Source organism: Narcine bancroftii, chromosome 2 (assembly GCF_036971445.1).
Source record: "Narcine bancroftii isolate sNarBan1 chromosome 2, sNarBan1.hap1, whole genome shotgun sequence".
Taxonomy (NCBI): Eukaryota; Metazoa; Chordata; class Chondrichthyes; order Torpediniformes; family Narcinidae; genus Narcine; species Narcine bancroftii.
Window position 1 is genome coordinate 42,424,644 of NC_091470.1, and position 24,199 is coordinate 42,448,842.

At 41.7% G+C, this 24,199-nt stretch overlaps 1 long non-coding RNA gene across 1 annotated transcript in view; it reads left to right on the forward strand.

Moving 5' to 3' along the window:
- Window positions 1-15,983, forward strand: part of LOC138752316 (uncharacterized) — a 51,930-nt gene extending 35,947 nt beyond the window's left edge. Inside the window, exon 2 of the long non-coding RNA XR_011350516.1 lies at window positions 15,657-15,983. This is a non-coding gene — a long non-coding RNA (uncharacterized lncRNA). The remainder of the gene's footprint in view (window positions 1-15,656) is intronic.
- Window positions 15,984-24,199: the final 8,216 nt, after the last annotated feature.

A 24,199-nucleotide genomic window follows, 5' to 3' on the forward strand; every position in this document is an offset into this window, starting at 1 on the left:
AATATGTTTTTTTTGTAATCTGAATCAGAGGGCAGAACAGACCAACTTTCAAAGAGATTTGCAAAGATGCCGAATTCACACTTTCTGGTTGTGCCAGAAAAAGGTCAGCATCAAAGTTTAGATTGGATAGATGGATAAATGCAAATAGGATAGAGCAGTGGTCCTCAACCTTTTTCTTTCCACTCACGTACCACTTTAAGTAATCCCTATGCCATCAGTGCTCCGTGATTAGTAAAGGTGGCATGTAAGTGGGAAGGGAAGGTTGAGAATCACTGCTCTAGGTCCAATTGTTACTGAAATATTTTGCTTGAGAAAAATTGTCATTGGCCCATCTCCTTTGGAGTTATGAAACCGTGCACATAATGAGTCAATTAGGTATGATTAAAACAGTGGTTTTCACACTTTTTCTTTCCACCCACATACCAGCTTAAACAATCCCTTACTAATCACAGAGCACCTATGGCATAGGGAATACTTAAAGTGGTATGTGAGTGGAAAGAAAAAGGTTGAGAACCAATGGGATAGAGAGAGAATCCTGTCAATAAATGTGATGAGGGCACTTAAGTTGCTTTTCCAATGTTGCCTCATCGTCGCAGTTCAAACGACATAAATTGCCTGGAGTTTTACAAGTCGGCCTCATTTCAAGTCACAATAAGATTTCTTTTCCAATTTCAAGCTTATTGTCACCTGAAAGTCCATATCCAACCCAATGAAACAGTGTTTCTCCAGACCTCGGTGCACACACATATATACACAATACACAGTACATAATAATCATATATTATACACACACACACACACACACACACACACACACACACACACACACACCACACACACACACACCCACACACACACACCCACACACACACACCCACCCACACCCACACCCACACCCACACACACACACACACCCACACACACACACACACCCACACCCACACACACCCACACACACACACAACACCCACACACACACACCCACACACACCCACACACCCACACACACCCACACACCCACACACACACACACACACACACATACACACCCACACACACACACACCCACACACACACAGACACACACACAGACACACACACACACACACACACACACACACACACACACACACACACACACACACACACAGACACACAAAGATATAATTTAAAATAAATATTTTGGAATTATTTACTTGGTTATAGGATTACTGTTCATCAATCTCACAGCCTTCAGAAAGAAGCTATTTCCCAGCCTGGCGGTCTTGATTTTGATGCTCCTGTACCTCCTTATTGATGGTAGTGAATCAAAGATACTGTAGGCTGGATGGAAAGAGTCCTGAACAATAAGCACCAGCCCCAATAAATGTTATTAATAGAGCAAAAGATGCACCAATGATCTTCTCGATTATTTTGATGTATTGAAGGGGAGGGCAAGAAAATGTAAGGATGCTAGGGGGCTTCTGCTGTAGAAAATAAATTGACATAAGTTTGTTAGCATTAACAGATAAAGGAAGGTGGCCAGACATCATATTATTGAATCTGCAAGACATAGCTAACTGAAACTATATGCTCAGCTACAAAGATATGTAACCACATATTATAAAAGACCAAGATATTATAAAAGACCTAATGAGAAGGAACTGGGGGATGCTCCGAGTCAAGACCACTGCACGTAGAGTCTGATGTCAACCTTGAAAACACTATTTAAAGTGAATGGAACTCTATATTAATTGAGTGGGTATAGCAGAAGAAAACGAATGGCAACATCTATGTTCCCCACTCTAGCCAGCAATAAAGGTTGTTTGTGTAGCTCATTTGTTCTGCTGTTGCCTTATCCTGAGGTGATGCACCGTGGGTCAACTTTAACATTGGCACAGTAGGTAGGATCTTGCTGGGACCATCGGAACACCTCTGACTTAGTAAGCGGCATATGGAATTCAAGAAGCTGGAGGGAGAAAAACAAAGGCGCATTCAGATCTCTTGAATCTGGGAGCGCTGAGGTCCCTTGTCTGAGGTAGACCCATCTCCCTCTCAAGATCAACAAAGAGCCTAAAGCGAGGATGTATAGGATACATAGGTTAGTGCCTGGGACTGGGACAAATTTTAATAAGGACAGCAACCATAGTTGCTGGGATAGAATAAAGATTAGTTCTGCAGCAGTATGGGACAGGCATGTGATAGGTTAATGCCTGAGAGCTAAATAAATTTTAATTTGGACTGCAGCAGTACGGTATTGACCGGGTTAAAGTAGAATTCGGACAACAGCATTATAAAGTTATGGGTTAGGAATTGAACAAGAGTGATGGGGGATGGGCCAAAATTGAGATGGCAAATATCTCTGAATTTGAAATACATCAATTTTTGTTTAGATGGAATGTAAATTTGTTACAGCAACATAATGTGCCTATATTAAAACATTTAATGAAGTTATGGATAAAGAAAAAGAAAATGATAGGTTCTAGGGGTGAATTATCGGCTTTGACTCCATTGTATAATAATCAACTTATTTCTTTCTCAATACATAATCGAAGTTTATTATATTGGAAATTTAAAGGTGTGGAAAATTTGGGAGATTGTTTTAAAGAAGATAAATTTTTATCTTTTGACCAGATGAGGGACTGTTATGGTATTGATAAGAATTCTTTGTTTCTTTATTATCAAATTCGATCATTGGTAAAACATGTGTTTGGTAGAGATATGATCTTACCTGAAATGACTAAATTTGAGACTTTTCTTATGAAGGCACCAGAGAAGGGTTATATTTCATTTATGTATCAAATATTACAGGATAAAAATATTACTGGATAAAAAGGGTTGGGATAAATCCAAAGGTAAATGGGAAGTGGATATCGGTTTTACTTTCTCTGAGGATGATTGGTTAGATATTTGTTATGATAGTGTAATTAGACTGATAAATGCACGTTATGCAATGATTAATTATAATTTTTTACATCAATTATACTTAACACCTGAAAATCTAAAAAAGTATGGTTTTCATGAATCAGATTTGTGTTTTAGATGTGGTAACGCTGTTGGAACTTTTTTTCATGCGGTTTGGAAGAAAGTTCAATTGTTTCTAGAATACTTGGATAAGATTAAAATACCTTTAGATCCGATAGTATTTTTATTGGGTAGTTTGCAACCTCTGAAAGGTTTGGGATTAGATAAGTTTCAACTTACTTTTGTACATTTAGCTTTATCTGTAGCAAAAAAATGTATTGCTAGTACATAGAAAGATGCGAATATGATTGATATTAATAGATGGCATAATGAGATGAAATATTGTTTAATAATGGAAAAAATTACATATGTTTTGTGTGACAACTATAGTTTCTTTATTAATAAGTGGTTGTTATATTCAGAATATTTACATTTTGATTTACATTGATTAGATCTTAATTTTTATGCTTAATTATTTCTTAATTTTTTTTTCTTCTCTTTATGGCTCTCCTTAGGAGAGTTGGCTGAAGGGGGGGTGTTTCTCTCTTTCTTTTCTTTTTTTAATATATATAAAATATAAACGTTCATGTTTATGGTTTATTGTTATATATGTAACTTATTATCTGTACTCTGAATGTATAAATAAAGTTTTTAAAAAAAGAGTGATGGGGGAACCCTTTTGTGTTATTTGGACCTAAAAAACCAGAAAGAATAATGACAATTGTCAGCTTCATTAACAAGGAGATTAGACAATGAGGGATGGTCGGTTGGCAGTACGTGGTCCATAAGGGAGATGGAGAAAGCAGATCATGGAGTACTCAGTCCTCTTCCCCCAATCACGGTGCGGAATGGAAAATCCCAAAAGCCAGACACTACATGTGGTCTCTCCACACTGAATATTGAACCCCCCCACCCCCCACCCCACCCTCGTTCCAGAACCTAACCCACGACTGTAAGCCCATAGCCACAAAGAGCAGGCGATACAGTACAGGGGACTGAGAATTTTAGAGCCAAAACGCAGCAGCTGCTTAAAGAAAGAATCATTGAACCCAGCAACAGCCCGTGAAGAGACCAGGTAGTAGTCGTGAGAGGGGGAGAAAAATCCAGGGTAGTGACTGACTATAGCCAAGCTATTAATTGCTTCACGCTCCTGGACACATACCCCCTCCCTTGAATCTTGGACATGGTGAAATAAATTGTTCAGTACCAGGTCTATTCGACCATCGGCCTGAAAGCTGCATATCACCAGTTACCCATCCATTCCAAGAACCGTTCCTACACCGCATTTGAGGCAAAGGACTGCTTTATCAGTTCCTGAGGGTCCCTTTAGAGGTCAAGTCCCCATTCCAGAGGCAGATGGACAAAATGGTAGACAAGTACAAGTTAAGGGCTACCTTCCCCTATCTTGACAATGTCACCATTTGCGGACACAACCTGAAGGACCATGATGCCAATCTCCAGAAGTTTCTCCACATAGCCAAATCCCTGAACCTCACGTATAACGCCAGTAAGTGCGTGTTCAGGAGCAAACACCTGGCAATCTTGGGCTGTGTAGTAGAGAAGAGTGTCATTGGCCCAGACCCCTAGCATATGCGCCCCCTCCTAGACCTCCCTATCCTGCGGACCATGAAGGCGCTAAGGAAGTGCCTGGGCTTCTTCTCATTCCAGTGTCTACCTCATTACGCTGACAAGGTCCACCCCTTCTCATTGTTGGCCAAAGTCCAGGTGGATTTTAACTGCGTCAGGAGCTACAATGTGAAAGCCACCATGCATACAGTGGATGAAAACACACCATTCCAGGTGGAAAGCAATACCTCTGATGTAGCTCTGGCCATGACCCTTAACAAGGTGGGCAGGCTGGTAGCTATCTTTTCCTGCACTCTGCAAGGCCATAAGCTCCAAAATCCATCTGTGGAGAAAGAAGCTCAAGCCATTGTGGAGGCTATCGGGCACTGGAGGCACTACCCCTGGCCAGCAGGAAATTCACTCTGCTCATTGATCAGTAATCTGTAACATTCATGTTTACTAATACAAACAGGGGCAAAATAAAGAATGACAAGATTGCGAGGTGGAGAATCGAACTCTCCAGCTCCAACTATGAGATAGTGTATAGGCCAGGTATCCTCAATGAGCCCCCAGGTGCCTTATCCCAAGAAAGCTGTGCTACAGCACACACTAGCCAGTTGTGGCCACTTCATGATGACCTCTGCCTCCTGGGCATCAACCACATGGCCAACTTCATCAAGGCACACAACCTGCCCTTCTTTATCAAAGACATCAGGGAGATGACCTGGTCATGCCAGATCTGTGCTGAGTGCAAACCGCACTTCTACCGCCCTGACAAAGCGTACCTGATAAAGGCTTCCTGCCCCTTCGATTGACTCAGCGTCGATTTCAAGGGGTCCCTACCTTCCACCAATGGAAATGTGTACTTTCTTTACGATGAGTACTCGTGTTTTCCGTTCGCCATCCCCTGCCCAGACACCACCACCATCACCACAGTCATCAGAGCTCTGCACTCCATTTTCACCATGTTTGGGTATCCCAGCTATATTCATAGCGACCGGGGCTCATTGTTTATGAGCGAAGAACTACACCAATACCTGCTCGAAAGAGGCATCTCCTCCAGCAGGACGACTAGCTATAACCCCTGGGGGAATGGACAAGTTGAAAAGGAGAACGCAACAGTTTGGAAGGTTGTAAAACTGGCCCTCTGGTCTAAAGGCCTTCCAGACTCACTCTGGCAAGAGGTTCTGCCCACTGTGCTCCACTCCATAAGGTCACTCCTCTGCACCACAACCAATGTGACTCCTCACGAGTTAATGTTTACATTCCCGAGGAAATCCACATCACGAGCCACTCTTCCAGCATGGCTAACAACACCAGGAGCAGTCCTGTTGAAGAAGCACGTGAGGAGAAGCAAAACGGACCCGCTGGTAAAGAATGTGCACCTACTGCATGCAAACCCGATGTATAACTATGTGGCATACCTGGATGGCAGGGAGAACATGGACTCGATCAGAGATCTGGCACCTTCAGAAACAGTGGGCCTGGGACCTCCAAACACCCCGAGCAAGGTTCCGGATGACATGGTTTCAACAGAGCTACCACTAGACCCGAACCCCAACTAGGACCCCAAAGTCCCCCTCCAAGTCCCACTACCCAAGAACCACAGGAGGCACAGGAAGTTCTGGAAGAGCAAAGCCCACCAGTGCTAACATGCTCAACCAGAATAACCAGGTCCCCTGACAGACTCAACTTGTAAATATTTGTACAAAAATTTTTTTTTGAATGTGGTCTCTGTTTTCGCCTGCAGGTTCTTTTCTGAAGGAAGGGGTGAATGCAGTGATCTGGAATTCACTGTCTGTATGTCAAGTAGATGGCCGACCCCTCCTCTTGGCTCTGCCCCCGTCAGCCCTGATAGAAACTCTGTTTTCCTGCCTTAATCCTGATGACCTTAATCTAAATAGGTCATATGCATTAAATGGTATGCTATTGAGATGTGCAGAGCAACAAAGGGATTTAGGAGTTATGGTAAATAGTACCCTCAAGGCTGATACTCAGGTAGATGGTGTGGTGAAGAAGGCATTTGGAATGTTGGCCTTCATAAATCGGAGTATTGAATTCAAGAGTAAGGAGGTTATGATGAAATTGTACAAGGCATTGGTGAGGCCAAACTTGGAGTACTGTGTACAGTTTTGGTCACCAAATTATAAGAAAGATATAAACAAAATAGAGAGAGTGCAGAGAAGGTTCACGAGAATGTTGACAGGATTTCAAGGTTTGAGTTACAGGGAAAGGTTGTGCAGACTAGGGCTTTTTTCTCTGGAGTGTAGAAGATTGAGGAGGGACTTGATAGAGGTGTTTAAGATTTTAAAAGGGACAGACAGAGTAAATGTCGATAGGCTTTTTCAATTAAGAGTGGAGGAGATTCAAACTGGAGGGCATGGTTTAAGATTGAAGGGGGAAAATTATAAGGGGAACATGAGGGGAAATTTCTTTACGCAAAGGGTGGTATGGATGTGGAATGAGCTTCCGGCAGACGTGGTTGAGGCGGGATCATTGGTTACATTTAAGGATAGACTGGATCGTTACATGGAGAGGAGAGGACTGGAGGGATATGGACCGGGTGCTGGTCAGTGGGACTAGGAGGGTGGGGGATTTGTTACGGCATGGACTAGTAGGACCGAACTGGCCTGTTCTGTGCTGTAAGTGGTTATATGGTTATATAAGACCTCTGTAAATACTGGCCATTAGTTGGAAGCTAATAAAAGCGTGTTTGTGCACCACACAGGTCTCAATCACATTACAGGGATGCAGTGGTATTACATACTTGGTGGCACCCATGGTTGAGAAAGGAAGCACAACAAAAAACCCAGAGCTGTGTTACTGTCAAAAGAATAATCTAGGAAAACCAAATGTCCCCAGGATACTCAAAGAGCCATTTGAATGCATACAGATAGATTTTATAAAATTACCCAGGATACATTGTTACGGGATTGTCTGGTTATGATAGATATGTTTAGTAGGTGGATCGAGGCAATACCAATGGTTGGAGCAACGGCAGAAGCAGATGTAGAAGCTTTATTATGTGAAATGCCCTGCCGGTGACAAGCCAGCTTTGGAAATCTGTATTATCAAGGAATGCTGGCTTGTCACCAGCAGGACATTTCAGAATCTGAAAGATTCAGATGATTGCTTTTCCCTTGTATGGAACAGCCAGAAATTTGAGGGAAATTATTAAACTGGCCACCTCCCTGGAAAAATTAGCTAATACAATCAGATGCAGACAGCCAGTATTGAGATGATAGCTATGCAACAAACTATTACAAAATTGAATAGCCTTGGATTACCCTTTGGCCGAGAAGGGTGGTATATGTGCCATAATAGAACAGGAATGTTGCACTGAAATCTCAGATGAGTTGGAAAATATTATTCTCTATCTAAACACTTGACAGCTTGAAATCTCGAAGCTCAATAGTTAGGTGTCGATCTGCATGTCTTTCACTCAGGGTCACCTAGATGGTGGAACTTTGAGGACTGTTTACTGGTTGGGGTGGGGAGGTATGTTAATGCATTATCTTATTATTGCAGTTATAGTTTTTGTTATCTATATTATATTCTTGCTGTATCAGCTGTATCAATCCTACCAGATTTTAGTTATTATCATGAAATGATTAAAAGGAGGGAATGTTGAAGGGGAGGGCAGGAAAATGTAAGTTGCAGAAAATAAATTGACATACATTTGTTAGCATTAATAGTCAAAAGAAAGTAGCCAAAAATCATGTGATCAAAACTGCAAGACATAGCATAACTGAAACTATGCTCAGCTACAAAGATATGTAACCTCATCTGCTTAGTTGACTACAAAGAGATATTGTAAAAGACCTAATGAGAAGCAACCAGAGGATTGCTGAGCCAAGACCACTGCACGTAGAGTCTGATGTCAACCTTGAAAACTATTGCTACCAACCCAGGCTGGCTATGGTCTTTCATTTAAAGTGAATGAAACTCTGTATTAATTGAGTGGGTATAGCAGAAAGAAACAAATAGCAACAGCTACTCCTCCTTTATGTTCCCCACTCCCACTAGTGATATGCAATAAAGGTTGTTTGTGTAGCTCATTTATTCTGCTGTTGTTTTATACAGCGCAGGTCAACTTTAACAGATGATTCCATGTGTAGACTTCCAGTCCACGGCTTTGAATACAATGATGTAACCATGATGGAGGCCAGTAGTCTTGCACTCCTCAACCTCCTTAGGAAATATAGTGCGGCTGTGCCTTCCAGATTAATGTGGAAGTGTCCAGCACAGGTTGTCCTTTAAAGGCACACCAAAGCACTTTGTGCTCTCCACGACAGAACCATGATGCATAATGGAGAATGGTCGATCTTCGACTTTCTGAAGTCCACAATCATCTCCTTTATCTAGTCCCTGTTGAGACTCTGAGTCTCAGGTTGTTGTTCTCACACCATTTTACAAGCCTTCCAAACTCCTCTCTGAAAACTGATGAGGCCAACTTCTGATGTATCATCCACAAGCTTGATGATTCTGTTTGAACTGAATCTCACAGTGCTGTTGTAGGACAGCAGCATGAACAGTAGTGGGCTGAGTTGTGACAGTGTTCAGGATGATGGGACTTAAGATTTTGCTACCAAACTAGACTGGCTATGGTCTTTCACTCAAGACGTTCAGTATCCAGTTGCAGAGGGGGCTGTTGAGCCCCATCGAGGTCAGTTTATCCACCAGCCTTTGAGGTATGATTGTGCAAAGCTGGTCAATGTACAACAGCCTGTTGTATGCATCATTATTCTCGAGCTGAGTTAGGATGGAGTGGAGCATCAAGGCTATAGACTAGTTTGGACAGAAGGCAAACTGGAATTGGTCCATTGTCACTGGAAGGTGTGATTTGATGCATTCATAACACTTTTCATTATAATAGAAGTGAGAGTCACTGGGCGATAGTCATTTAGTTCCAGTTTCTGTTGCTCTCTTTGGCACCAGATGAGGGTGGTTGCCTTGAATCCTGTGTGGACTGCTGCAATGATTTGTTGAAGATGTCTGTTAGGTCCTCAGTCAGCTGGGCTGCTCAGTCCTTCAGCATCTGGCCGGGTATGTTGTCTGGTCCTGCAGCTTTGCGTGGGTTCTCCCTGGAAAGGATCCTCCTCACCTTGGCCACGGCTATGCAGGGTGCTTGTTCTTCAGGGGTAGACTGGGATTTCTTTGGTGTGACATCATTTTTTCACATCAAACTGTGCGTAGAAGGTATTCAACTTGTCAGCATGGGAGTTAGGAAGGAATTGTCACTGACCAACAGGGTTGACCTATAATCAGTTATGGTTTATATAGCCTTCAACATGCACCTTGTGTTGCCAGTATCATACAGGTATCTATGGATTCTCTATGTGCACCCACGCTTTGCCTTCCAGTTTGCACAGAATCCTTGCTAATCTTAATGCCATCTTATCACCTGACCTGAATGCAGTGTCACGAGCTCTGAGCAATTCAGAACCTCCTCACGGAGCCATGGTTTCTGTTTTTCCCTTGCTGTGCTGCGTTTGATTCTCATAACATCCTCATAACTGCGTATGTAGCCGGTCAGTGTGCTTGTTTACTCATCGATGTTGATGTGGTTGTTGTAGGTGGCAGCCTCCCTGAATTCACTTCAGTCCATGGTTTGGAAGCAGTTCTGCAGCACTGCTGAGGCTTCCTCTGGCCATGTCTGGGTGTCTCTGTGAACTGATTCGGCTTATTTTACCAATGGTCTGTGTACAGGAATTAACAAAATGGATATGTGGTCTGAGTAAGGTAGGAGTGGGGGGTGGTGGGGGGGGGGGTGGAAGGCAGCCTTGTATGCTCCATGGACATTTATGTAGACCAGATCTAATATATTCTCTAATATACAAGGTGTATAATTTCGCATTCAATGTGTTACGAATCTCACCTGAGTTGAAATCCCCTACTATGTAATGTAATCCTATTGCAAACCTCTCTGTAATTTGTTAACTGTTAGGAAGCCTGTTGTACATCCCCAGCAAAATGACTGCCTTGTTTTAAACTTCCAAGTTCCACTTTTATGGCATCATTTGAAGACTCTTCTAGAATGTTCTCCCTCATTACTGATAGCTCCCTTAATCAAGGTTGCAATGTTTTTTTCCCTGTCTTGCCAGTTTCCATGCCAGTTTTGTCCTTCTTTCACTCATATGCCTGGAATTGCAATAATCTCATATTCCCATGTGTTGATCATTTCTCCAAATTCATCTGCCTTATTGGTCATGCTCCTTGAATTTGAATAAATACAATTTAATCTTCCAATCATCCTATGTCTGCTCTGCCTAATGGACTGTCTTGATTATTCTCATGATGTCTGGAGCTTGGGAAATAAACATAGATTATAAAAAATAAAGTTGGAGCATGATGCGTCAGAGATTATATCTAAAAGTAATAGATAAATAGTAAAAAATTAACCAAAACATATTGTTTATGGGTTTGTTATGTTATAAAATATAGAACTCGTATTTTGCCTACCAACCTTCATTTTTTTGTTTACTTGATGCAGGGCTTCCATCTCTCACAGAATTATGGAAGGCATGTAGGGCACTGAAAGTTTTTGATACTTTGTCATAGTTGAAAGTGGAATCCCTATAATCAATCCAGTCAGAGAAACTACTAATTCTCTGTGCTAATTTGTTTTCTCTACATTTAAACTATTATCATTCTCCAAATTCATGAGTGATCAGAAAAACTAATGGATTCCAATGCTAATGCCGAACACTGTATTATTGCAAATTAAGCATCAACATACATGGTCCATACTTTTCAAATGAGACCTAAATGTTGGTGCAGTTATCTTTGGCACTTCATTAACTGAGCCTTAAGGTCTTCTTGTTTGATCCAGTGAAGGGCGCTGCAGGCTGCATGAATCATGTGGGGAATTCAACCCATCAAAAAAATTGCGGGAAGGAGAATTTGAAAAAAAAAATAAAACAAATTTGAACAAATAAAAACTATAATGTGTTCATTAGTTACAAAACTATTATTTGTAAATTAGGCATGTCCATTGTTGATGAAATACCGATTCCTGAATAAAAGCCAAGATACTTCCATAACCTTGAGCCCGAGGGGAATGAGATACGTGTAATGCAGTAGGTGACTGGGTGGAATTGCTTGCCAGGGTAGCAATAGCCCATTTTAATATAGGGTTATGATGTTATTTACAAATCCTCCTGGCTGCACATGCAGGTAAACTTAATGAGATATGGAAACAAGAGTCTGGCAGTAATATAGGTAAGTGCTGTAAAACGGGTTTTGTTTTCATACATGTGGACAGTGGATTTATAGAGGCAGTAAAATGCACTCTTGTATTTTAAATCATAAAACAGCTAAACTAACTGGATCATTCTGACAGCTCTTTTTTTTTAGCCTATCAATCAATTTGATTTATTGCCTTAAAAGAAATGGCATCTTTTATTGCATTCTCTCCAGAGCAGTGAGGCTAGTAATATTGAATAATCTTGAAGGATTAATGTATTAAATGATCTGATACATGGAGAATATTCTCCCAGAATCACAGTGCGGCTTTCGCGCAAACAGAGGAACTACTGACATGGTCTTTGCCCTCAGACAGCTCCAAGAAAAGTGCAGAGAACAAAACAAAGGACTCTACATCACCTTTGTTGACCTCACCAAAGCCTTCGACACCATGAGCAGGAAAGGGCTTTGGCAAATACTAGAGCGCATCGGATGTCCCCCAAAGTTCCTCAACATGATTATCCAACTGTTGGCACGAAAACCAACAAGGTCGGGTCAGATACAGCAATGAGCTCTCTGAACCCTTCTCCATTAACAATGGCGTGAAGCAAGGCTGTGTTCTCGCACCAACCCTCTTTTCAATCTTCTTCAGCATGATGCTGAACCAAGCCATGAAAGACCCCAACAATGAAGACGCTGTTTACATCCGGTACCGCACGGATGGCAGTCTCTTCAATCTGAGGCGCCTGCAAGCTCACACCAAGACACAAGAGAAACTTGTCCGTGAACTACTCTTTGCAGATGATGCCGCTTTAGTTGCCCATTCAGAGCCAGCTCTTCAGCGCTTGACGTCCTGCTTTGCGGAAACTGCCAAAATGTTTGGCCTGGAAGTCAGCCTGAAGAAAACTGAGGTCCTCCATCAGCCAGCTCCCCACCATGACTACCAGCCCCCCCACATCTCCATCGGGCACACAAAACTCAAAACGGTCAACCAGTTTACCTATCTCGGCTGCACCATTTCATCAGATGCAAGGATCGACAATGAGATAGACAACAGACTCGCCAAGGCAAATAGCACCTTTGGAAGACTACACAAAAGAGTCTGGAAAAACAACCAACTGAAAAACCTCACAAAGATAAGCGTATACAGAGCCGTTGTCATACCCACACTCCTGTTTGGCTCCGAATCATGGGTCCTCTACCGGCATCACCTACGGCTCCTAGAACGCTTCCACCAGCGTTGTCTCCGCTCCATCCTCAATATCCATTGGAGCGCTTTCATCCCTAACGTCGAAGTACTCGAGATGGCAGAGGTCGACAGCATCGAGTCCACGCTGCTGAAGATCCAGCTACGCTGGGTGGGTCACGTCTCCAGAATGGAGGACCATCGCCTTCCCAAGATCGTGTTATATGGCGAACTCTCCACTGGCCACCGTGACAGAAGAGGTACAAGGACTGCCTAAAGAAATCTCTTGGTGCCTGCCACATTGACCACCGCCAGTGGGCTGATATCGCCTCAAACCGTGCATCTTGGCGCCTCACAGTTTGGCGGGCAGCAACCTCCTTTGAAGAAGACCGCAGAGCCCACCTCACTGACAAAAGGCAAAGGAGGAAAAACCCAACACCCAACCCCAACCAACCAATTTTCCCCTGCAGCCGCTGCAACCGTGTCTGCCTGTCCCACATTGGACTTGTCAGCCACAAACGAGCCTGCAGCTGACGTGGACTTTTACCCCCTCCATAAATCTTCGTCCGCGAAGCCAAGCCAAAGAAGACATGGAGAACTATATCCTTGCAATACTGTTCATCTTCTCAAAACAACTTTCTTAGGATTTGTTTTTAAACCAGTCACTTGATTTTCTCCAAAACAGAGAAAACCTTATGGAAATTCAGTGGGATTGAATTGTTTTGATTTGCATTTGTGCTCTAGTCATCTTCAAACAGTGAAGAGAATTGTCAATGAATCCCTTGGCTAAATGATGCTCAGCAGGAGGATTACAGTACATATATTGGTCCTTTCCAATAAACAATTCTTTGGTAATCAATTGGATAAGAAAATATTTCTGCTTTTCAGACTTCAATTCACAATGTCAACTGATGTGTCAAAGGCATATTAGCTGAATATAAGCTTTTTTATTCGTTGGCAATTTAAATTTGAATTCAAATAATGCATCAACACCACTAACTCATCTTGACAAAAATAAGAACTTTTCAAAGAATAGAATGAGAATCAAAAATGCACCGTCTTGTGAATAACAATCCATGTATATCAGAGATACACCCAACCAAGCAAGGTTAGGCCTGGAAATTGTTTTGATGAGTTTGTGGTGACAGTGAGAATAACCATCACCACCTACATGAACTACCAAAAGGAAATACAGCAGGTGGGTTCAGCCAAACTATTCTGCAGGGAACAGTACAATTAAACGGATTATATTGATATTTGAGAGGCACATGGAAAGGCTGAAATTGCTTTAACTTTTTTTGCCCTTCCTTTTCTTGAATGTCACAAAATAATTTAAAGTGAGTACTGAATTCTTTGACATTTCAGATTATGGAGAAGTATTTTCTATTGGAATCCACTCTGTGTTATGAAAAGGAGGATGATGGGAAAATGCAAGTTGCTCGATTTTCAGAATGACAGACCAGAAATGACATTTGTTTCTAAAAAAGTGGAATACGTGATTTTAACATTTAAAATATAATTTCTTTATCATCAATACCACAGAAGGTTGTTCAGTTAAGAGATTTGGAAACTGACAGATGAATTCATGGCTTGCTGCTGTCAATGTTGGAGCATTATCTATTACAGCAAGGACGACCATTGTCTGCTTTACTGCCACATTAGTCAGGCAGAAGCTTCCTTTTGAATTAAAAACTGTCAGTGAATTCCTATTAGGTAGCCCTTATAACTCAAAAATCTTTCATGAAAACCCAGGACAAAGCAGATTAGTTCTACATATTGGCACTGATTTCATATGATGAAATGCATATGACTTGAAGGCCAGACAACCAGGATGTCATTTCCACACCTCAAGCAAACAGGATTCTGTATCAGAGGAAGAAGGAAAGAAAATTAGATTTCAGGAAATCAAGCTTCAAAATAAAACAAAGGAGATTGTATTTGTTCATGTTAATTCTATTTGGAAAATTTAAACAGCCCTAGAATTATCGTGAATACTAAAGAGATGGAAAATGCTGGAATCTGAAACAAAAAAAACAGAAGTACTCAGCAGGTGAAGCTGAATTCAAAAAGTGTATATTGACATTTCAAGTTTCTTCTTGTTGTTTTCAATAACTTTAAAATGAACTGATAGTTAAAAAAATAAACGTGTGACACCCCATGGGACAAATATATTGTGATGCAATGGGTTAATTAAATATATGCTTGTAAAAGGGATTAGAATTGGGTTAGCTGTTAGGTTGCATGCATTTCACAGACACAACCTTGTAAAGTCTGAGGGCAGGTACAAACAGAAGGATCTGAGCTTTAGCAACATGGCAAGCACATCCCAGAAATTGAAACATTTGCAGAGTCCGGCCATGTGATTTTTGTAAAGCTTGGAAATTGCAACATTTGCAAACTTGAAACCAAAAAAATAAGTGCCTGGAACATCAGGAAGGAGGGGTAGAAAACGAGAGAGAAGGCAGTTAGCAGAAGGCAGTCTGAGAAAAGACCCCTTTTTCAAGACTGGGCAGAGTTCAAATAAGGTAGCCTGAGTGTTCTCTTTGTGGAAATCAGGAGTGGTGGCTAGTCTTCCCCGGTGTAGTGAAGAGGAGAAGAACTCTGTGAGAAGAACCTGGGAAAAAAAGATATATTTCTTCTGGAAGACACTCCTGGATGGGGTGTTCAACAAGCAACAACCATCTCTCTGTAACCCTCCACAACTTTCCTGTCTGGTAATTCTAAGTAAAGGACTGAAGTTTGCTTGAATGTAATGACTGTTTAATTCTGTGCACAGGATTGAAGATTACTGGAAACAGTAGCCTTGAAAACGTGGACAGTGGAAGACAGTAAGAAGGACTCTCTTGAAAACACATTACACACACTTGCAAGTAAGCCGCTTTCAGGTGTTCGGACGCAGATAATGCGCTGGCAGACGCGGCTGGGGGAGTGCAGCTGCAGAGAAGACGCCTTTATGTCACCTGAACGTGCCAGCAGAAGGAGAGCCACATCTGAACAAACGCCAGTTCCTGTAAACTGTGGCCGTAGTCACGACTTGTTTATGGAGCATCTTGTAGCAGCATTATAATGGAAAAGAAATAAACTTTAATTGTCGTCCACAAAACAGTTATTGGTTTGTTTTCACGAGGACAATATCTCTGCGCATTGCTCCCTATTGATGTATTGCTCCCTATTGATTTATTGCTCCCTATTGATGTATTGGTCCCTATTGATGTATTTCTCCCTATTGATGTATCCTTTACTTTTGATCAATGATAATTTATGACAGAATTTCTGCGTGTTTCGGTTTATCAGGTTTAAGGATGCAAAGGTTGAGAGATGCTCGTGTAGAACTTTCTCAAGAATGCAAAAATCAATATGAAAGATTAACTGCAACTAACAAGCCTTCCTTATTGTCTATAAACCGACACCAAATTGTGGCTGGCGCGGGACTACAGGGCTGAAGCGGCCGGCTCAGGATGTCAGGGGCCCAAAGTCCCACACCGGCCACTCCAGCCCCGTAGTCCCATGCCGGCCGTCCCAGCCCGTAGTCCCGCACCAGCCACTCCAGCCCTGTAGTCCTGCGCCGGCCACTCCAGCCCTGTAGTCCCGCGCCAGCCACCCCAGCCCCATAGTCCCACACTGGTTGTCCCAGCCCCATAGTCCCACGCCGGAGGGCTGTCAGGCAGCGGGGAGAGTAGGTGTCGGCAGCAGGGAGGGTAGGTGTCAGCAGCAGGAAGGATAGCTGTCAGCGGATTGCCAGCTGACTGTCAGCAGCCCGCCCACTGCTAGGCACTTGAAAGGTGCTAGCCGCTTTGCCTTGCTGCTTTCAGGTGCCTAGGGGGATTGCTTCGAGCCGGAGAATATGCCTCCCCGAGGAGGGTTAGTTAAGTGCTCCTCGGGGCCGGGTTCTCCACTTTTAGGTGGCCTCCCAACAGCCGCATTCTAGTATTTTAGGCGGCTTTACATTCGGTTATTCTGGCCACCTGAAAGCACCTTTAGATTAGGTTGGGGGGGAGGGATTGTGTAAATAACACTGTTGTTAAGTTAAGGGTTGATCCTCTATACTCAGAGAATTTTGTTTAAGGAAATATTGAATTTTGTTTAAGGAAACATTGTATTTCTATTGCTGCTAGTATATGGGACAGAGGTGCACCAAAGAAGAGGTACAAGGACTGCCTAAAGAAATCTCTTGGTGCCTGCCACATTGACCACCTCCAGTGGGCTGATATCGCCTCCAACTGTGCATCTTGGCGCCTCACAGTTCGGCGGGCTGCAAACTCCTTTGAAGAAGACCACAGAGCCCACCTCACTGACAAAAGACAAAGGAGGAAAAACCCAACACCCAACCCCAACCCACCAATTTTCCCTTGCAACCTCTGCAACCGTGCCTGCCTGTCCCGCATCGGACTTGTCAGTCACCTACGAGCCTGAAGCAGACGTGGACATACCCCTCCATAAATCTTCGTCCGCGAAGCCAAGCCAAAGAAGTATATGGGGTTCACTGAACTCGTAACAATATTCACAGATGAAAAATATGCACAGAAAAATCACAAAATTTGACTATTTTCACAAACAGACTCAAAAATAGACTAGAAAATTCTACTAGATTTCTTGGCAAGGATACTGAGGGAGGAAAGAACACAGATAGTTCTAAACAGGTTGCCAGACAAACTATAGGACAACAAAGTCACATAATAGCAAAGCTGAAGATGAAACATTACTTAGGAAATTTTAATTATGGAATGGGCCCCTATCTATGACCGGAGGGCCTGTCTACTTTTAATGGCTTGACTTCCAGTAAATTGGATTAGCATGTTGCCTTTGTAGCGGCAGCTACACTGCTAACTGAAATAACACACAACCAGATGGGTTGAGCTCAGTGAGCAGAACTAATTGATTGCAGGCTGCCTTGCTGGCCTTATACTCCCACCCCAAACCTGGCTGAGAACCACGCTGGGGGCGCTGACGTCACCAGAGCATTACGTGGGTCCCCAAGAGCGGGCTTCTGAGCCCAGTGCCGAGGTTGAAGGGGAAACCCCCGACGGCGCCATTTCGGCCAGCTGCTCCGCCGCGTGTGTTACAAGCGGGGCTGGTTCGCCTGCCTAATGGTGTGCCGCCACACCTTCTCCAATTTAGAGGTCGCTTGCCTAGTTTGGATTAGCACAGTTTCAATCAGCTAATACTCACCAGTTGGTAACAAGTTGGTGGTATTGGGGGGATTTGGTGAGTAGGATGGCGTGAAGATTGTGAAATATTGAAGAGAAAAGTTTTGTGGATTTTTAATAATTGCTGCAATGATTAGAAATTATTAAAATATTCATAATTAATGACAGAGTTAGTAGACATTTTGTCAAGTGCTTTGCGTAACATTTTCATAACTGATCTCAATGTACAAGGGAGTAAATCTTTACTTTTTAAAAAATGTTTAAAAGACATCTCTATAATATCCTATACCCTGAAACCAGGCAGACAACACAGAATACATGTGTTAATGATTTCACAAGTACCCATGTCCTCCTGACTAGTAAATGCCCTGTGGTTGTTGCAATTCTACATTTCTCTCCTCCACTCGGCTAGTGCTTTATCCATTGATGCTATTTTTGAATTGCCCTCGTTTTATTTCCAATGCCAGACACTTCCACAAACCACCACAAGACACATAGCAACACCTCATTCCCACTTACCACAACATTCATATTCTTCCTAACCAGGAAAATTATGTATTAATTCTGTGTAGTGTGAATAATCTACCAATGCTGTGCAGTGTGGGAAAGCAGGATAAACCATTTTTCACCAATGGTTTCTCATTTACTTGAAGTTAAACAGAACTATCATATATTTGTCTAACATGGGCAATCCATTATTCTGACATCTTATTCATAAAATATTATCACCGAAACTTAGAAGCTTGAACATATGAATATATTTTTTCTTAAATCCATTGAGTTTGAAAAACTTAAGGCTAAGAATGCAATTGAAGATCAGTTAACTAACTTTGCTTGTAGCGTTAAGCATACTAGTATAAGCCCTTTACAATATAATTTTTTTTGTATATTATACTAATAAATTACATAGTTGCTGGATGAAAAGGCTTCAGAGCTCAAAACTTCTTCCTGGATTTATACCCATTGTAATCATTTGTTTCTGGTTTGCTGTAGTGTATTGAAGGAAATGACTGAAAGGCCAGAAGATTTCAGTGATGCAGGAAAATCATTAGGGACCTCATTATATTGTTCAAAGATTCATGAGGCTATGTTTAAAATAGAGCTTTTGAATAAAAAGTAAAAGAAGATAAGTTTGTCAGCAAGTGAATCTGGGAGACGGGATGGAGATGGGTGCACAGGAATTATGAGCTGGAGCAATTACGTAAATAATTTGGAAATTTTGCAGGGGACAATGTCAAAATATTAAGTTTATGCACATTGAATAATTAAAGAAAATTAGTGAAGGCTTGATAATCCTTCAATGGAATTCTGAAGTGACCTGTTCTGCCTGAATGGTAAAATAGTATCTTCTCTTTGGCTTGGCTTCGCGGACGAAGATTTATGGAGGGGGTAAAAAGTCCACGTCAGCTGCAGGCTCGTTTGTGGCTGACAAGTCCGATGCGGGACAGGCAGACACGGTTGCAGCGGTTGCAGGGGAAAATTGGTTGGTTGGGGTTGGGTGTTGGGTTTTTCCTCCTTTGCCTTTTGTCAGTGAGGTGGGCTCTGCGGTCTTCTTCAAAGGAGGTTGCTGCCCGCCAAACTGTGAGGCGCCAAGATGCACGGTTTGAGGCGTTATCAGCCCACTGGCGGTGGTCAATGAAACATAGGGGTGGCCATTTGGTCCACCCTGTCCAGACTGGCCAAAAATGACATATCCAACCTAATGCCATTTTCCATCCTCAGATCTTGCAATCATGGATCTTCAGGAACATATATGAGTATTTTTGAAATGTAATCATAGTTTCTACATCCAATCTTTGGATAGAGAGATCCTGAATCTACCAGCCTCTAGGTGTAAAACAACTTCAATTTGCTCAAAGTGTTTCACAAATTATTTTAAATCTACAACTCCTAATTTTATGCCCTCAGCTAAAGAAAATACTTTCCTAATTTCTCCCTAATTATATGTGCCTCAATTAATTCTCCCCTTACCGTGCTTTCTTGAAAAGAAAAGAAAATACCAGTTGATCAAATTTCACATCATATCTAAAATTTTTTAATTCTGAAAGCATCTACAGATGTATCTTCAGCATCTTCTCCAGTCAAATCATATCTTGTATTGTCAGGTTGGAGGCCGGTGACCAGTGGTGTGCCTCAAGGATCTGTATTGGGCCCATTGTTGTTCGTTATATACATTAATGATCTAGATGATGGGGTGGTGAATTGGATTAGTAAATATCCAGACGATACTAAGATAGGTGGAATAGTGGATAATGAAGAAGGTTTTCAAGGATTGCAGAGGGATTTGGGCTGCTTAGAAAAGTGGGCTGAAAAATGGCAGATGGAATTTAATGCTGATAAGTGTGAGGTGCTTCATTTTGGTAAGAAGAATCAGAATAGGACATATGTGGTAAATGGGAGAGCATTGAGGAATACAGAAGAGCAGAAAGATTTAGGAGTGACGGTACATCGTTCCCTGAAGGTAGAAACTCACGTGAATAGGGTGGTGAAGAAGGCTTTTAGTATGCTGGCCTTTATCAATCATTGCATGGAATATAGGAGTTGGGAGGTGATGTTGAGATTGTATAAGACATTGGTGCGGCCTAATTTGGAGTTCTGTGTCTGGTCGCCTAATTATAGGAAGGATATAAACAGAGTGGAGAGAGTGCAGAGAAGGTTTACCAGAATGTTGCCTGGGTTTAAGCATCTGGAGTATGGGGAGAGATTGGACAGATTGGGTCTTTATTCTTTGGAGCGTAGAAGGTTGAGAGGGGATTTGATAGAAGTATTTAAGATTATGAAAGGGATAGACAGAATGGATGTGGATAGACTATTTCCGTTAAGAGGAGGAAAGTTTAAAACAAGAGGACATGAGTTAAGAATTAAGGGGCAGAGGTTTAGAGGTAACATGAGGGGGAACTTCTTTACTCAGAGAGTGGTAGCTGTGTGGAATGATCTTCCGGGAGAAATAGTGGCGGCGGAGTCAATTGTATTATTTAAGAAAAGGTTGGACAGGTATATGGATGAGAAGAAGATGGAGGGTTATGGGCATTGTGCAGGGAGGTGGGATTAGAAAGGGGTGTTTGGTTCGGTGTGGACTAGAAGGGCCTAATGGCCTGTTTCCGTGCTGTAATTGTTATGTTATGTTATGTTACATGGGAATGACCATTTACTGCATTCCCTGCAGCAGTCCATCGTTCCTGCATGGTTCAAGATTGAAGTGCCAGTTGATGAAGTGGACAAAGACGACGTGGTCAAGCACTAATCATGGCTTTTATTAGCAGAAACTCATGGTACAATAATGAAAGACAATAGGTGCATACACAGTTATACCCAAGGGGAGTGTCCTTGACCGTAGAGATAATGCACAGCCAATGTTAGTACAGCAAGGCTCGCCAGAGGGGAAATAGGCAGCTTGGCAGACATTCACCACAAAGATAGCCACTATCATCTTGGTACCAAAGAGGGTGACAGTAACAGGCCTCAATGTCTACTGCCCTGTGGAAATGACGTCTACCATTATGAAATGCTTTGAGTGTCTGGTGATGGAACGCATCAATGCACACCTCCCAGAAACATTGGATCCATTTGAATTCACCTATAGAAGAAACTGTTCCATATACGATGCTATAGCTTCGTTGTTTCACTCCATCTTGATAACCTGGAGAATGACGCCTCATGTTCCTCATAAGTGCTTAATACGATCAAGCTATCTTTGCTGAGACTCAATACCCTTCTTTGAAACTGGATCCTGGAATTCCTAATGAAAAGACAGTCTGTCCAGGTTAGTAGCAGAACATCAAGCACTGTCATGTAGAGTTCAGAACCAATTTGACAGTCACCCTTTGATCCCATAACTTATGCTTTTTTGACCAGTTTTCTGAATGGAATATGATCAAATGGTTTGGTGAAATCTATATAGACACATCATATAGATTCACTCCCTCCACTCATTGGATTTATGAACAGCCTGTAATGTCAAATGAATTAGCTTCACATTCTACTAAATTGACATGTCTATCTGGTTCAGTTCTTTGAAACTACTGGTTAGCTCATAATTTGTAAGAATTTTATTATAAAAATAGACTTTTCCCAAACTGAATTATTTGTTAACATCTCAATATGAATCTACAGACGAAGGCTTAGCTAATTCTTGTGGACCCATCTTTAACCAACATGGCCATTCCCCCCTGCTATCTATGTCCAGCTAGAATAGTGGATGGAGAAGATAACATTTTAACCATTTACTGGTACCTCCCATTTCTTACTTGCAATCTTTCTGGGTGTTTGCATTTATACTATTTCCATAGTCAACTTAGTCACAAGGCTCCCACAAAAGGCAGTAAAAATATTCAAATGTCTTGGCTGAAAGCACCCCAAAGTAGAATTACTCATTGAGGGGGGAGGGGGGGCGGTGATGTACTGCCAGGAGCTGGCCTTAGATCTAAGGCGGGAGCAAGATCCAACCCAGTATCTGCTTCTTTCAGTTCCTCAAAGGCCTCTCTAGGACCACTCAAACTCCCCAACTCCATCCTGCCCACCAATCCTGCTGGAAGACCCTTATAGTCTGACCTTCTATAAAACCATCTTTACATCTCCAGTAGTGATATACTCTGGCCACTAAATTTCTATGCTTGACCACTGTCCTGGGATTTAATTTGGTTGGAATTCAGTGAAAAATGACTTAAATTAGATTTTTCTTGGTTTGTACCCACTTGCTAACTTTCAGGTAAACACTGAGGTCAGGGCTCCAATTCATCTTGCATCTCTAGGTTCAGTGTTTAGAGTTTTTTGGCCTAAAAATTTGAAATCTGAGTTGAGCAACATTTTCAACAGACTCTGATGCAGACATTGGAAATGGATTGAAGGGACTTGTATTTTGATCTCTGCCATGTTTCAGGCTTAAGTGTCTTTCTGTTAATTCATGAAGGATGATAGATGTCTTGGTTACCTATCAATCAGTAGCCGAGTCCAGGAGCTTCCCTGCACCTGGTTAGCTTTTTAAGTCCAGCCACAATACTTGCCAGTCAAAAGTATATTTTGGGAAATTAAATGTCACAACACAGAAAAGAATGCACTTACCTTGTCTCAGTGCTGAGAACATTGTAAATTCTATGATTCTGTGTTTTTCTCTAATACCAATGTTGAACTGCATGCTCATTATTGATAACAGAGAAAAAGAAAACACTGTAACTAATTATCAAGAGCTTGTTTTATATAAGATCATGGGAATTTGTGTAACCTGTCAAAGAAAAACAGTGGAATTTTTTTTCTCCGTTTTGCCTCATTTCTTGCATTTAACCTATGCCTTGAAAACCTGCTTTCAATAGTTTTCTGGAGGCCAATTACAATCTGCTCTTCATAATTGGTCTTGGTTCCATATATGTGGCAGTTGTTTGCTATGTACCTTAATTAAGTCAAAATAAAACAAAGCAAGAGCAAAAAAAATCACAGAATTTTAAAATGACCTTTAGACAGGAGTCATGCTACGCATAAGACATTATTAAAAAGCCCAAAAGGAAGTGAAAACATTAAAGAGAAGCATAGTCAGACATATCTGAAATGCAACTGCTGCCTAATAAGAATTCATTTAGATTTTATGTTTTTAAAAATTAATCACAGACTCTTCTAACATTGCTGATCACCAACTGCCCCACAGAAAGGGAAAGTGTGCCATATTGCAGTTAATTTGAGGAAAATATAACCAAAGTGCATAGGGTTTTTTAGACAAATGAATAGTCTGCTGGACCGATTCAATGGGAAGTTGGAATGGAGTTTACAAACAGGAGGTTAAATCAAGTTTAAGTAAAAGGTAACCTCCCCTAAAAATCAGTGTACTTTTGGAACAATTGTTTACAATAACTAATTCTAATTTTTATTCTACAGTTATTTAGTTACAGTAATATATCAATTTATATTCCCTGGCTACAATTGTGGAATTTGTCTCTCATCCTTTAGAACGCCTCTGGATTAAAACTATAACTAATAATAATAATTTTAAAATGTAACAGTGAAATTTTCTGCTCATGAGCAATACAAATTTTAAATTTAAATTCAGACATACAGCACAGTAACAGGCCCTTTCGACCCACAAGCCCTTGCTGCCCAATTACAACCAACTGACCGACAACCCCAGTATGTTTTGAACGGTGGAAGGAAACTGGAGCACCTGGAGGAAACCCTCGGAGATGCG